Here is a 17,605-nt window from a genome sequence, read left to right as displayed (position 1 = left end):
ATTATGCAAAAAGGTGCACCATTGCATACTAAAAATGAAACATAGTGTCCCTAACCATACCTCTGCATACTTATTAAGACAACTCTGCCTTCAGCAATAAAAAAACTTTCCTTTAAGAAACTCAATATGCTTAGCAAGCACCTGTGCCTCATTTCCCAAAGGGAAAATTTACCTTTAGTCTACTTTTTTCTCTTTCCTCTAAATTCTTCAGACCATTTGATTAAAATGAAACAGGATGCTTCCTTCTGTCTCTAGATTTCTACTCAATCACATGAAGTAGTCTGTCTTCACAGGACCAGCTTATATTTTCCCTCTATCATGAAGCCTCAGTGTATCACCCCAAAGCTTCCTCCCACACTACATGCATTCATGCAAGTCACTTATTTGCCTTTACTGTTAATGTCCCAATACTGTTTTAGTTTTGTTTGCACTAGTTTTTATTTCCATCCAGAGGTAAACTAACTGAAGTGAAAAGGGATCTTTTAAAAATCCTTCCTATCTTCTAGTGTATTGCTTTATAAGTTACATATAATGCATTGATAACATATAATATTATTGATTGTTTGAAAGAGGCATATAAAGGAATAAGGTATGCAACATTTCACACATTCACATTCTTTGACTCTAGTGTGGAATCTGCTTAGACTGAAGTATTTAGACATTTGCTCTAACCCCATTGGTCTTGTCCAGTGATAGTCAAAGGGAGCCTGTGGATCTTTGCTTCAACATGAACTGTTTACCAGTGATCTCTGTCAATCAGCAATAAGTAGCTTATATGAGAAAGTAAATGAACTATGTCACTTAACATACTGTAGAGTTCAACTAATAATTTTCTTTATTTTAATTTGTAATCATTGGTAGCTTCAGTGTAGCACGGTAGATACACAAAATTTACGCACATTTAATATACTTTTACTAAAAAAAGGCAAAACCAAAACTTCTCCCCTGAACACACACACACACACACACACACACACACACATGCATGCGCACACCCACACACACCCACACACACACTGACTCACTCACATAAGCATGCATGCATAAATGGAAAGGAATTTTTAGAAGTGATGGTACTAAAATGTCAGCTCCATCATCTACCTCTGTTTTTGCATCTGGCAGAAGAATTCAGGCAAGAGGTGAAAATATAGTGAAAGTGATAATAAAGTTCATTAGGTGAGGAATTTAGTATAACAGGATAAAATTAGGGAGAAATGGGGAAAACAAAAATAGCCTTTACATATTAACTTCAAAATAGCAGTTTCAGACCATCCTACAGATGCTTATTGACATACATACATATGCACAAAAAGTTTTAAATTAGGCATGCCAACATGTCGCACATATAAAAAAAATGAGAAAAACCCTGAATATTGGCCATAGCAACTAGCCAGTTTTTTTTTTCTAGCATTCCAGGGGCAAAAGAAGTTTTTGCTCAATGCTTTATAGATTAACACATAAAAATAACACATATATACAGTTATATTAACTTAGAGCTCCCTTAGATCTTTTAGCCATGGGTTAATTATAATTAACCATTTGGGAGTAATAAGATGGTATAGAATTTCTGTCTGCCATCCCAGTATCATCATGGCAAAGATGGCTGCTGTGGAGTTTGGCCACTGGAGCAGGTGTGGTGGCTTCATCATGGTGGCAGCATTTCCCTTGACCACAAGGTTTTTCAAGGTGTTTTAGATGGAACAGCAAGCCATTTTATATACAACATACAAACATAAAATAAACACCAAATATAGAACAAACACATGGGAAACTAATATCTTTTTTTCTTTTGTTTGGACCCCAAGAGACCAAAGAGGTTAGAACCAATGTAAAGGGCTCCAAAACTAGAGGATAGCCTGGGGAGCAAGATATGAAAGACTGAAGATTTGTGAATCCACTTGGACTTTAACCAGTATCACCAAAAGGGGAAAAAATGGTGGAGGAGAATAAATGGCTTTCCCTCAGGGCAGAGGAAGAATGGCAAAATCAAGAAGATAAGAAAAATGGTTTAATTCTTTAGGAAACATTTGGGAGAGTCAGGAGAAGAGATGGTAGACCTTTTTGGAGTTTAAAACCTGGAGGTCTCCATAGAAATAGATCATGATCCACTTTCTGACTAGTGACAGATGAGCTAGTCTTATAAGATGGACAGAAGAAACCACACCATGAGGACACTGCTCAAAGGGAAGAAGACCAGGAGACTGTATAGGGTGGTAGAATGGAACTGAAGGGCACTAAAGTGCATAAGAATGTCCTTGAGAGGCCAGAACATCTGAAATCTTTCCCACACATCCAGATCTGACAAGAGGAACCTGAAAGCCTGGACCTAGGGAAGCTTGGACCATTTAGAGGAATCATGGCAGAAAAGATAAAGTAAAGCCAGACTTCTTCACCTGGCAGTGTATTGTAAGTCAGCCATATCATATTCCAAAGAATGCAACCTAGGAATGAGTGTGCATCAATGAAAGACATGTTCCTACTGCCTGGAACAAAATAATAGAGCCAATTATCATCATTCAGAAAAGGTACCCCCTATGAGAGAGTCTGAAGCTTTGCACCTAGGTCAAAGCCTTGAGCCTATATTGGAGGAGGAGCATCCTCTTGGCCCCAAGCTTGGTAAACCTTTAGGGTCATGTTTGAAGCACCTGGAAGAAACCCTGAGGCTGCCCAAAGATAGAAGGACTTCAGGCAGCCATTGCACCACTGAAGTGAGGTTTACTTACACAACTTCCCTGACTCATGCTTAGCTGAACCTGACAGTCTTTCACCCCTCAGTACTGCCATTGCTGAGAGGCCATGGCAACTCTGGACCACACAGCCATCTTGCCTCCTTCTATTTTTATTCATTCATAGAAAAATGGTAGACATAACATAAAGTGGTTTGCCAATATGGTGGAACAATAATAGCAATCCAGAAACTGCAAGTCAAATCTTCCTTTTTCCCTAAATAAATTTTAGAAATATCTCTCCTTTACATATTTTAAGATCATATCATCCCTCTTGAGTGCACATGATATATTTAAGGATAAAACTTAAAATGCTTTAGTTACTGTTTAATCTCAAGGAGCCATAATTAATTATTTATTATTGCCACTATATGCACTGGCTTCTGACCATTATGACGATTCTTTCTACCCCTCAGAGAAATTATTCAGCTGTGTGTGAAGCCCATCAGTGAAGCCAGACTGGTTGTTATGGAAAAAGAAAGATTGCTTTCTTTTCTAAAAATAAAATTTCTTTTCTAACCCAAAGGAATCTCTGGATTTTTGAATCTATTCATATGAAATTTCTATGAAAGAAGATCTGAGAATATAATTTTTACCTCCATTTTACAATCTGGAAAATTGTTTACATGAATATATACATGTGATATCTCTCCCTCTGTGTATCTCTCATAGTCTGGAACTTTCGAAAGTTCATTTTTAAAAGGTGTGGGGTGTTTAATATACTACTGTTTCGATATTTCTGTAGGTTTCAATTTTTGTGAATGAAAAGACTAGACCAAAATAATTAAAACTCCAAAGTATATTTAACATTAAATGTAAGTTCTTCGCTCTGCTGGGGCCTGCAGAGAACCAGCCACTGTCTCCTACACTACATGCTGCTGAGATCTCTCATCCATTAAATCTAAACAAAATCACAAAATAAATAGGAAGTTATTTACATTTTCTAGGTCCCTGAGTGCCATAGGTGTATGCATAAGTGTATGTTCCAATATCAGGGCTGAAACATGTCCCTCAGGGAAATCACAGCATACATGAAAATAGTTGCTGGATGATGTGCTCAAGTGTAAACAGGGGCAGAGTGAGTCACCACTTGGTAATTAGTGACTAAAGGGCCAGTTAGGGGATGGAGTAAGAGTGTGAATCATCTGTGGGTGTTCTAGAGAAAGCAAAACAGATTGCATGAGGTTCTAATTTTGAGACCTGGAATTTGACCACAGCAGATGTAACTATCTTTTAGTATTTACAGTGGAACATTGCCTCCTGCTATAAATCAAGATTGATTTTAGCCGTAAGTTTTCAATCCTGAGTCTCACACTCCAGCATGCTGGACTTCAGTCTTCTGCTGGGTCTTAGGATCCTTCTTTACATTTCTGGAAAGTGCAGAGGAAAACTTGAGAACTATTGGACTACTGCCAGGAGGGTAGCAGCAAATTTGGGAGATTAAAAATCTGTAGAGCCACTCATCTAGAAAGCTTTCTATATAGCTTGGGATTAGGCATGTATGGAATTCCTGAGGAAAGTGGGTTGGCAAAATACCGGGCAAGAAAATTAATTATTTTGCATCCAAACCATTATGGTTCTAGAATACTATGTTGTCTATAAAAATTATTTGGTAAATAAATAAAATTATTAAAAAAAATTAATATAGGTGAGTAATATGGTGAGTTCTTCCTTTTTCTTAAAAAAAAAAATGCTCCAAGTAGCAATGCAAGATACACTAATGTGGGAAAATGCAATGACACAAAGACTAATGCAATGGTCCAACCAAGAAATAAAGAAATCTTGATAAAAACCATGCACCTGTATTAATAAGAATGGCAGATACCAAACTGAAACCTAGAAAAGCAACAAAAACTGATGAAAAGCATGAGCTTTTAAGTTAAAATGTTTGGGTCTTAGCTGAATATTTACTGTCTGTGTAATTTTGTTTCTCAGTTATCTCACTTACAAGATGAGAATAATAAGACTTGTCTTCTAGGTTGTGTGACACTTAAGTGAGTTTGTATATGAAAAGTGCTTAGAGTGGTACTGTAGCCTTATTATTACTCCTGCTATTATTATCAACATTACTTAAGATCATATAGTTAGTAAATTATTGAGGTGAATTTAAATTTTGAATTTTGGTTGTCTAATGTCAGAGTCTACTATCTTACATTATGTTGGCAATAATGGCGCTGATGGGTTTCAGTTCTTACTACACCCTTAAGCTTCTGTTTTCCAGGGTCACGGTCCTGCCTCCCAGGGTCATAGTCCAGCCTCAAGTCTAGCTTGAATCCTCCTTCTGCCCCAACCTCCAATCAGCATGAACCATAAGATCCTAACCAATCAGATCATGCTGAGTCCCACTGAGGGATATTTAACCCCCTACCCCCCTCCTCTCTCTCTGCTCTCTCTGCTCTCTCCCTCTCCCACCCAGCAATAAAGAATCTCTTGGCCAGATCACTCCTCTCCACGTGGTCATTTTGGGGCCTATATTTCCTTACACATTCTCTGCTACAAAGAAGGAAATATTAGAACATATTAGAGTTAGAATTAGATATCAAAAACAAAACATAAAGAATAATGGACAGAAAGGTATCCAGAAACACTCTGAGATTTCTTATTTGGAAACCCATCCAGGAGAAAATGGAAAAACAGTAAACCATGAGAAGAAAATCTTCAAGAAGGGAGGAATTAAGAATGTCATAAGTAGTGACACAATGGCAAGTGAGAACACACAGTTGGATTTCCAAAAGGGATAGAAGAAGTCAGCACCCTGATCAAAGATTTGTACTCATCTAACTTAAAGAGTTAAAACATTGTGGCAGAATTTAACTTTGGTGAGTGAGGAAGGGAATTCTTACTTAGGGAACGGATTAAACATCAAGATCCTGAAGATAAATGGAATAGGTACTGACAGCTATGCTCTTAATTTTTGGAAGAAAATGCCTATTTTCAACTAGAGAATTCCAGTTTTATATTCTAATTTTTTTTATACAGATGCCCAACATTTTAGTATCTTGTGATAGTCTCAGGTGATTAAGTGGACCTGAGAAAGATGGATTTGAAAGATTTATTGGTAAGGTTTAATATTAATTATATACTAATACAAACCTAGAGTTTGATTTTTTAAAAAAGATTGGTCTGCTCTTAATAAGATATTGTAAAATATTTTTCTTTGCATTTGAATAATCTATCTATAAGTCACAAATTCTGAATTTTATCAGAATAATTCCCTGTGCTTAATGTTGTCTTTATCATATCTAAGAATACCAAAACTTTGAAAGAAGTGAAATTTTAAAAATCATGTTACCTTCTGTATTTAGTTTTGAAATCTTTTATTTTTACCTTGATTGGTTAACCAAGCACTACTTCTCAGTGAATCATGATCATTTATAACCAGGTATTCAAACATCCTGAGAAATTTCACTATTTTTTTCTTCAAAAAAAATTCTAGATGAAATCTTAATGTTCTTAAACTGACATTGACTTCCCCAGAAAATCACAGAAACAACCTTTGACTTTATAAAAGGAGAGGTGAAAAAATAACTGGATTTATCTGACATATTGTTAAAATTCACAGGTAACATTGTCCTATAAGAAAAGATGTTTAATCGTTTCCAAGTTATGTTTGTATGGACAGAACAGTATTGGAATATTTCAGAATTTGTACAGAGTTTCCAGAAATTTTTCAATATCCCTGTTGTTCATGTCCTTGTCTGATATTAAATATTAATAATAATTCCAATAATTAAAAAAATACTGGCTGGGGATATAGCTCAGAAACAGCATTTGTGTAGCACCTACAAAACTCTGGGGTCAATTCCTAGAAACATAAAAATTGTAAAAATAACCAAACATTTGAAAAAACAACCAAGTATCAAAAAATTTTCTCAATCAGTATTAATGTTTTTCAAATAAACAGTCATCAGATATTTTAACTATGACCACTTTAAGTCTTTTGTCATCCAGAGATAGTTTTGTTTTACTCTGATGGGTTCCTAAAAGCACTTGCAATAAGCTACAGGCCAGAGCACTTCATTTCCAGCAAAACAGATTACTTATGAGACCCAGGGAAAGGTGCCAGTTCCTTTCAGACACAAGCTTCTGATGGTTTGATTTAAATAATGTTGAGACTATATCCTATGACTGAGTGAGAATTTCTATAACAATAGTGGAGATGCTAATGGGTCCCTGATACACCTAAGCTGTAATTAAGCAGAAAATTAATTATATAGGACTGAGTGAACTGATGGAGGATGGTTGTAGGATTTCTATGGAATAAATGTGTTAATGTTGTATTTTCTGGATATAAGGAATTCCTTTCTCATTTCTCTTAAACAACCCATAAATTACAACTCAATGGATTATACTTTTGGAAAGTAGAAATGAAACATTTTTCTGTTTCAACATGTTTCATTGGAACAGAAATTCAAAATTTCTGTTGAATTCAAAAATGCTCATTGGCTATTCTTATAGTCATGACAACCTCATTATGTGAATAATGTTCAGTAAGAATCTACCCCCTTAGCCAGGTGCTGGTGACTCTTACCAGCCCCAGGCAAGTAGTTCATGAGACCCTGTCTTGAAAATACCCAACTCAAAACATGGCTGGGGGAGTGGCTCAGGTGGTAGAGCCCCTGCCTAGCAAGTATAAGGCTCTGAGTTCAAACCCCAGCACCACCAAACAACAACAACAACAGCCAGTCCTTTTTTTTAGTATAACATGATTGGTTATTTAACTACAACTTAAACAGAAAGTCATATTTGAGAATATACATATGACTAGACAACTTAAGGAACTATTATGATTCTTATGAAGCAGACTTTTCCAAAGTCCACCTGGAAAAACTGCCTGGCACCTGGCTTACACTGTTCTCATCCTTAGAGATGAGTAAGGAAGTTTGCTTTCTGCTAAGCCCAGGAATCTGGGTTTTTGAAGAAGCTAAGTATTTATTACAATCACATCCTCATGCTATCAGTTCCTGGCCTTATTTATTGTTTTTGAGCTCTTTTCCAACTGTTTATAAATTGCATAGTTTTCTTGTCTACCTATAAAATATACTAAAACATCCATCTTCCACAAATTGTCAATCTTTACCACATTCAAAATTTATGACATTTCTTTTAGTATCTGGTTACAATCCTCCAAACTAACATTGCTAATTTTTCTACCATCTTTTCATTTGGTATCACTGAGAACTAAAACCTGAATTCCCATGTCCTTATTTGGACTCTATGATGTTTAATAACTGGGTTTGTCCACCTGACTTTAAAAAAGCCCTGTGAGTTGGAACTGTGTGTATCTTACAGTTTGTATCTTAGCAGATTACATATGGTCATACTCTGTGCCTGGAGCCACTGCTGTGTAGAACAGTCAGCAAACACATCAGAACTCCTACCTCTTCCATACTGAGCTGCTGGAAATATCCAGAACTGTGTACAATCTTGCCAAAACCTCTCTGATTCTATGCCATCACCACAATCATTAAGGCAGCAATTTGGGAAATCCATTAGATTGCACTGCCATCCTCATTCCACCACTGAACTACACTAAACCTCAGGTCTAGGCATGTCTCACATGTGCCCTGTTATCTCAGAAACAGAACTCAAAGCTCACTTCATCCATTTATCCATGTTTTCTCTTTTATTTCTATTGGAATCCTTTTTCAGTAAATGATTGATTGCTTGTACCACACAGCGAATATATTCTACTACCAAGTCTTATCAGTAGTTAGTTCAACTAATCTTTCAACAACAGAAATCTGCTAAAATGAGCTAAACTTTCTTAAGGTTCTCAGTGAGAAATGTGGTTTCTCTTGAACAAAAGGGGGTCCAGACCAAGATGGATTTAAAAATCAAATATCTTTAGATGTTATATCAAACAAATTATTTGGGATCTGCAAATTTAGAATTTAAATTAAAGTAGAATGCAGGCAATAAACATTTTAATCTAAATTAGAAATATAGCTCACAATGTAAGTAAATATCTACCTGCACTATCCATATTATCAGCTAGCTTGTTATTTTTCAATCCAAGCAGTGTTCTTTATGATTTGGCCAAAATTGGCAATAGTATTGATACTGCCCTTCCGCTGCCTTGGTGGTGAAGATAGGGTTTCTGAAAGTTTGAATAATGCATCAGCACTTATTAAAGCTAGAACATTGGCCACATATCTGGACTGCTACCTTGGCTAGCTGTTAAAGCAAACATGTAAGCCTTAAGCTTTCCCCTTATGCTTTATTTTAATGCTTAACCTGGAGGCAAACTTGTTACATCAGCTTCATGGTATAATACCAAAAAAAGTTAGAGACAAGTGACAAGGACAGGTGAAAGGCTGCAAGAGAGAGGAGCAAGGGACTGAAGGGAATTTGCTTCAGGCTGCTTTAATTTGCAATTCTTTATACTTTCCAGTAAAAGTTCCATGCCCCTTTCCCTTAGCACCAGGCATGGTTTCTATTCCTTAGAGCTGAAGCCTCAGCTGCATACAATGTGTCATGAATAACATCTGAACAATTTTCCATGAGAAATTTCTTCAAAGACTTCATTTCTTATTTTTAGTGTTTTATGCTGTTCTTCAAAATTTAATTTTCGGCCCAAACTTATAACATCTTACTTTTATTTTTTTAACTTGTAGGCTTCTCTACATTTTTCTACTTTTCTTTAGTTAAATTAATTGAATTCTGAAATTCAAAATTCACTTTTTTTGAATGGTATCTAATATGAATGCAAATTTAGTATTTCTATAGGTTTTCAAAGGAAAGATCACATGATTAAAGTTTTATGCATGAATTTCAGAATACTCAGGCTATAAATGTCATTCAGATAAAAAAGAAAGTTAGCAGTGGCAGAAATTCATTCCCTGGAGGTTAGAAGTCTTCACACAATTCGTAAGTGACAGAAAGAGAATCACCAGAGCTCTGGTATTGTTTTCTTTGTGGCTTTATTTCTTACATTTCAAAAACTATTTCAGCAATTATTTCTTGTTTGTTTGCAATCACTTCTTTCACTACAACTAGGACTTTATGATAATTTCATTAGTTATTGCATTTCAATTACTTTTAATGGCTTGTTTACTAAAAAGTAAGACTATATGTTTCTACTTTAAAATAATTGATCTGCTTTGAGAAATCTATACATAAAAAAGCAAATCCAAAATCTGTTTGATTTCAATCTTTCCTCACTCCCTTTTTTTTCTTATAGTACTTGACTATACACTAAAGTCATAGTTTTCTGAGAAATACACTTCTGGAAATACTGAATTGGGTACATTCAATTAAAAAAATAGAATGATTTCAGGTATCCTATTTCATTAAGATCCTTTTCTTAAAAATGCAAGTTTTAGGTTCAAAATAATACCAGTGACAGTATGACAGCAGAGATAATAAAGATAGGAAGACACATGCTGTATTTGTCTTACAAAAATGATTGAATTTTCAAGGTATCTGTATTTTACTGGGTAACAAAATCCAAAATTTAGTTTGGCATGTTCAGTAGTTCAATTTTTTCATTTGTATTCATGCACTATTAAAGTCACATGGCTGAACTCATGAGACCTCAATTTATAGAATGATTGATAAGTGATGACATCATTCATAAGTGATGACATATCTTTTTAGTTAAAAGAGATGTTTTATGTAAGGTCACATTTCCTAAAATGTTTCTTCTATTTGTGATAAATGAATTTATTTGCTGAAAGAACTGGCAGAGATTTTATTTCATTAATTGCTCTGTGATTTTTCTAGAAGGAAAATAGAATACACAGCTTGAAAAACTGAATGTAAAAATGGACAATGGGTGGGCCATATATGAAAATAGAATACTTACCTGATGCACGGATGACACGCTCATGAATTCAGGTGCTCAGCGTTCTTGAGCCAGCTCTGAGAATGAAGGCACAGACAGACTCTAACAGCAGAGGTCGGAAAGATTTTATTTGTAGAGAATTTATTTGTAGAGAAGAGAAAAGAAAGACTGCATATTGGGGAATGCAGGGGGACCAGGAAACTGGTGATCCCATGGGTCAGGGTGGGGAGTGGGGTCTTATAGCCTTTTTGCATTGCCTGATGGCAGAGATGCCTTTCAGATGCAGATGGGTATTCAGTAGGGAGGAGAAGTGTCTCCTTGACCTCCCAGGGTCTGTTCTGCATACCCACAACCTCTGTAGTGACCAACCATAAGATCTATAGCAATTTGCCTGAAACTCTATCAGTTGAACAGAAAAAAAGATGAAACTATAGGAATTCTGAGCTGTACAGATTAGAAAATGCCTTTGACAACATTTGGGAGTTAAAGAAGGTATCAGTGTAACAGCAGACTTTCCTTCTTACTTGGTCAATGGAATTAAACCTGAAACCAGAGACCCAAATTAGAAAACAGTATTTACAATGGGAAGTAGTCTTTTACCTGAACTATAAAGTCTGACAGAACGTTTTGGAAGACCTCTAGGACAAAACAAAAGACCCTGAAATAACACCTAGGACCAGACATATCAAAAGATGAGTGGCCCATTTTCTAACAGATCAGCTAGTAAACGGACATTTTCAGACATTATAAATAAAAAAGACACTACTAAACAGGATAGATCCATGTTACTAAAAAAAAGACTATGAAAAATCCTATCTTATTAAAATAAAAACAAAACACTATCCTTCAGTTCAGATCAGTGAGGATATTCTGAGAAAGGGGAAAGCTCTTAAACATTCAAGTTGAAAAAGGATGGAAAAACAAAGAGGAAGATTGGGCCAGGGGGAGAGAGGTATACATAATTATTAAGCAGCTCCAGTCAGAGTCACAAGTGTGTTTTGGTGGTCATTAAAGTGGCAATCATAGGTGGTCTGGTGGCTCATTGTCTCGGGATTGTTCAGATGGGCTCTTGTTACAATAAGAATCATTGCTGCCTGGCAGGTAGTCTATCCTGTGAAGGCTCTGCTATTCCCTTCATGGGGGTAGTTTCCATTGTCAAGATGTAATCAGATCAGTGTTGTCCTTCCTGGAACACAAGGTGATTACAGAAGAGAAAGAGAGACAGAGAAAGAGAGAGGGAGAGAGAGAGAGAGAGATTGAAAGAGAGAGAGAGAGGGAGAGGGAGAGAGTGTGAGGGAAGGGGGAAAAGGAGGAAGAAAGAGGGAAAGGAAAAGGGAGAGGGAGAAAGAAAGAGATTCAGAGTAAAGGAGACAGATAAAAATGGAGGCCAGGATGCCATGCTTTTATCTTGCTTTCAGTTAATTCATGCACCAAAGTAGGATGTCAGTGCTTTTCAGCAAAAGCAGCTTTTGAGTACGTGTTACAAGTCATCTTTATTTGGAATGTATATTTCCATTTTCACAGACACTCCTAAGGCTCTTTACAAGGATATATTTAAAACCCTATTTATACCAGCATCATGCTTTAAACACTGAAAATAGGTATGCTAAAAATGTGTTATACATCATACATCTTATAATTTTTATTTTTCTTCATTAAAGGGGGAAAACCTGCCGGAATGTTGAGAAACACTGAAACAATGCAAACATGGCTACCTCTGATAAGAGATAAGTCCTACTCAAGTCACATTGTTAATTCTCTCAACATCCTGAGAGACTTACATGGTCCCAAGACTGCAACCATAAAATCAATTAAACATCTAAATAACATATGGCTAATGATTGGAGGTAATTTTCTGTCTTGACCTCCTGGTCTCCAACCTAAAACTAAGCCTCTAAGTCTGTTTAAACACTCTACTAACAGTGTTCTCCTTTAAGTCTTGCTTTTGAGATGGGTGATTTTCCCATGGCAGACATGTCAAGACTGGGGGGTGAGATCAGGTCATACCCATGTTGCTGTAGGTGGTGACCCTGGGCTGACCTGTTCCTCTCCTGGCTAAGACACCATACAGTCTGGATTATGGACCCACACCCATGGCCTCATTGTATACACAGGCTGGAGGGACCAAAGACAAAATTTAACTTCTATGTCTAAAATGCCCTATATATTTAAAATTGAAATCTCAGTTTTTCCAGGTCATGGCATTAGCTAAAAGACAAAATAACAGCCTTCCTGAATTCTGCTATGAATTCAATAAGACAATTACATTTTTTTTTCATTAGTCCCTTACCTAAAATTAAGTCTTGAGGGGCTAATTCATTCTACCTTTTCCCATGCTTACCATCATCAGTTTCAATGGAAATATAATCCTTTTTACTGCAGCAGTTTACCCTTTTCCCAGCCTGTCATACAAATTCTAATTTAAAAATAAACTTTTTAAAGTATAAAACAAGAGGATGGACTTGTGCAAACCCTCGTGCATCCTGTATCTTTTGTATGGACAAGGATATGTGATGCCAACACTACACAAAGACTAGGCTCCCTAAATTTATTTTAAAGGTTTGCCTAATAATAAAGCACAAGATAAACTATTATTATTAAAAATTATTAAAAAACACCCTCTAGAGGTAAATCTAAAGCCTTCAATATCTAAGAGTACACCTGAAATTAATGTAATTAGTTTTGTTAGGTCCCTGGCATTCTTGGGGCGGGCAGAAGGTCCTGAGGCTAGCACCTTAAAACCAGAACCCCTGATTTATGACCGCTTGTTTCTCCCTTGCTTGTTTCCATGCCTGATTGTTTCTTGGCTTGCAAAACACCTCAGGAACTTCCATTTACTCAACTAGCCAGGCATGTCGACCTGTTCTATCTGGTGATCACAGATAATCAGAAACCAGAGACTCTCTTCCTCCCCCATGGCTTGGCCCCTCCTATAAAGCCCACTACCCAATTCAACCAAGTCGCTGCTTCCTGACCTCGGGAGGGCAGCCCTGCGGTCTGGATTTCTAATAAATCTTTCCTTTCCACATGTGGCGTGGTCTTAATTTGGCAGTACCTTACATCTGGTGCTGAAACCCAGGAGAGGTTAGAAGGATGCTTGGGGCTGGGGCTGGTCCCTTGGCCTTCATGTCCTGCCCTCTCCCAAACCCAGACTGCTGAATTGACCCCACGGTGCCTCTGGATGGTGGATTTCGGACCTTACTGCCTTGCCGGCTTTCCATCCACCATTAGCCTCTCTCTTTCACTGCTTTCCACCTGACCTACTCCTCAGGCTCGTAAGTGTCACCCCCTTCCGGGCTGCCTGCTCTGTCTGGTCTGGTAGTTGTGGTGCTGCTCCAGGTATGCCTCCTATGCTCACTGGGGCACCCCTCCGCTTAGCATGGGATGCCTGGCTAACTGGTTAGGCATTCTCTACAGACGGTGAACCAGGCCGGGGACACCCACCCTTGAGAACCCATTCGGGTGACACTTACACTCTCCTTCTCTCTCTCTCTCTCTCTCTCTCTCTCTCTCTTGCTCTCCCTCTGTTTTCCTTTCCTCTGCCCAAGGTGAGAGCTTGATAGCCCCTATAGCTTACTATGACCAAATGGCAACCAGATGATTCTGCTCTCCTTGCCTGAGTCATGTAAGGGAAGCTAGATCTTGACCTAGTTCTATATTGGCCTGAAAAGTAAACTCACAAAGGCACCTGATTCTCTCTCTCTCTCTCTCTCTCTCTTTCTCTCTGTCTTTCTCTCTCCTTCTACATTATGGAGACCTCCCACTCTACATTAGATGTGTCCACTGGGATACCTTCTCTGTATCTTCTTAGGTTAGATACATAACCTAAGCGACTGATTTATTACTGAAACACCATTTGGCCTCAGTACAAGCTAGATAATCATTCACAATGGCCTGAAAACAGTACTTCTGATTTTCACCCACTTCTAGGTCTTGACAATTTCTGCCATTGCAACGTCATGTGATCTGAAATTCCATTCATCCAAGCTTTCCTTTCTCTCTACTCTCAACCCTCCCTGCTCCAGTCCTATAATGCTGTTCAAATCCTCCTTGCCAACAACAAACCCACCTCAAAGTCTGTGTCTCTCCCTCCCACTGAACTCTCATACTTGTGACCTCATGGGCTCTGTCTGCCCACCCCCAACTCCTCCTGTCAGTCCTCTACATCAATCTCTTCTCCCACCTCATCCTCCCATGATTCAGACCTCCCTTCTTCCACCCCGGCTGGCTCTCCCAAACATCTGCCACCCTATTTCCCTTCTATGGTAGTCACAATTGACCCTGAGCCATCGGCTCCTCAAGAACCAACACTGCCAGCCTTGCCCTCAGCCCCTGCTACACCCTCTTCCTTCTCCTCCCCACCTGCTCCCATACCTCCTCCCAAGCATGCCCAGCCCATCTATATGCTCACCTGCCTCCTTGCGGGGCTACAGACTGCTTCCCATAGGGCAGTCAATTTTTAACAATCTTAAAAAAAAATTATTTTATCTAACTCTTATTTATCTTAACTCTGGAGGTGGCAGGAGCTAACAACATTATTATCAGAGTTCATGTTCCCTTTTCCATGACTGATCTCTCTCTCAAATGGAAGAGACTTGGCTCCTTCTCTAATGACTCAGCCTCCTATATTAAAGAATTTAAATACCTAACCCAATTATTCTTAACTCTCATTTTATTTCCCAGTCATTCCCTGATATTCAAAGAAAACTTAAACAGGCAGAGGGTGGCCCTCGAACCCCTCAAGGAGATCTTGTGAAAATGGCTTTTAAGGTATTTAATAACTGAGATGAGGTTTGAGACCAGTGAAAGGCCCAGCTCTTGGCGGCTGCCCTGAGGCTACCTCCTCCAACTTTGAGATGGGCCAGACAACAATGCACACCTCTGGGGCCTGTTTCAAGTGCAACCAGATGGGACAACGGGCAAAACACTGCCTTTCACCTTGCCCACCGCCAGGACCCTGTCCACAATGTGGCCAGAATGGACACTGGGGAATTGACTGCCCCTCTTTGTCTCTGCAAGGTAGGTCAGTCTCCCACTCCCACTCTCAACAGAGTAAAGCCCTCACAGACCTCTTGGGCCTGGCGGTAGAAAACTGATGTGGCCCTGGGAACTTGGCTCCCTTCAAGATCAGCTCAGAGGAGACCAGGGTAACCACCAAGTAGCAAGTAGGCCTCAATCACCTACTTGGTGCTACCTGACTTCTCAGGTAAGTTTTATCCTTCACAGATCTCTGTGGTGGGGGTGGATGGTCTCCTCCACCAGCCAAAAAAGAAAAGACAGTTTTATACTATAATCTAAGAGCTGCCTAATAAGATTTTTAAGGTCATGTCAAACTAAAATCAAATTCTCTATGTCTGCAGGGCAACTAAGTCATTTTTAAAACTTTCTGGCCTCTGGGGATATAAAAGTCTCTAAAGAGAAGTTTCAATTATGTCTCCCACAGGTCACCTACCTAGGTTTGGTCTTAAAGGGACAGGCTCCCTAAAGCACTTCCTTCTTGAGCCCCTTTTAAAAAATGTATGGTCACCCACTTCTTAGGAAACTTGCCTTCAACAGACTCGGCTTCTCTAGCTGACTATCTACCTTATCTTAACCTCCTCCGGGAACTTTTCAGAGAACAGGCAGATCAGATCCTGCCCTACCCCTCAGAGGTCTCTGTAACAAGATCAGTGCCTTGGATCTTGCTTTCCTAAAGGATCTTTGACCCTCTCCACTGGTACCGCATTGGACTGGCCCTCATCTGATCATCTTCACAATGCCCACTGCTGTCAAGTTCAATGGGATCGCCTAGTGACAGCACCTCTCAAGGATAAAACATTGCCCACCAACTTCAGGCTCTTCCACTACAAGAAAGGATGAGTACTCTTGTGTACCACTGGGCCCCAAGCAGCTACGCCTCCCCTGCAAACTCTATCCCTCTTCCACTCCTGCATAAGCTCTTAGTCCTCATCTGGGTCTCATCTGCTTTCCCTTCGTAACCCAGAAATCCTCCTCCTGTGACCCATGCATGCACATTGCACAGGCAGGACATGTTGTTACTAAGACTTTACTGTTCTACACTCACTATTCCTGTGCAGGCTCTGTTATCCGTTCATGCACTCACAATCACACCGTCTATCAAGTGTGCTCCCATGATAATCAATTTACCTGCTTCAACCCCACTTATCGCCCTGTGGAGCAGTTGTTAGAACTCAGGAGTGGCCACCTAACTGGGAACATTGTTACTCGAACCCAGGTGTTCGATCCTGAAAAACCAATGTCATTATTGTTTGATGCTTGTGTGGCCATAGACAAACTATGTGGAGGTACAGGCTGTGGCTGTGGAGGCCTGGGTTGGGAAAGGACTTATATATCAAATGAAAAATATATGTGCTGGGGAGACAACTCCTGGCTGTGTAATAATGAGGGTTATCATTTTTGCCCTTATTGGAGTTGTGTTTCATGGGCCACATGGCATGGGGCTACACATTTAGCCCTCCTTCAAAAAGGCACTACTACCCCTAACTGCAGCCAAGGCACCTGTAACCCTGTAAATTTCACTGTACTTAAGCCATCTGATTGGACACTGGGACAGATGGTTTTCTGCCATAGGTGGATTTAAAACACCAGTGGGGGCAGTGGGCCTAAATGATGCTATGGAAATACAAACCCTTAAACCAGGAAAATGCTCTTTAACCATAGATGCCTCCAGGATCATTCAGGGAACTCAGCAGACAGACTTCCCACCAGATGCTACTACAACCTTCTCCCAACAACTGGCTTTGTCTGCAAATGAAGCCTGGTACAAACTGTCAGCCTCCGCTCCTGAGGACCTCACAAATTTCCAAATTCCAGCTGAACCCCCTTTAATGATGCCCCCACTCAGCATGAAGCAGCTAGATCGATCGGCACCCATGATACCAACAAAAGGCTGAAATGTTATGTCCCTGGCATTCTTGGGGCAGGCAGAAGGACCCAAGGCTATACCTTAAAACCAGACCCCCAGATTTATGACCACTTGTTTCTCCCTGCCTGATTGTTTCTCGGCTTGCAAAACAATTCAGGAACTTCCAGTTACTCAACTAGCCAGGCATGCCAACCTGTTCCATCTGGT

The 17,605-nt window shown here is 39.1% G+C and overlaps 1 pseudogene; it reads right to left on the bottom strand.

The window, feature by feature from the left end:
• LOC109675305 (transcription factor 7-like 2 pseudogene) overlaps nucleotides 1-17,605 on the bottom strand; it is a 133,001-nt pseudogene that overhangs the window by 77,426 nt on the left and 37,970 nt on the right.

This window comes from Castor canadensis, chromosome 6, assembly GCF_047511655.1.
Source record: "Castor canadensis chromosome 6, mCasCan1.hap1v2, whole genome shotgun sequence".
Classification (NCBI taxonomy): Eukaryota; Metazoa; Chordata; class Mammalia; order Rodentia; family Castoridae; genus Castor; species Castor canadensis.
The sequence above is the reverse complement of the archived record's forward strand: the minus strand, read 5'-3'. Positions and strand labels throughout refer to the sequence as shown.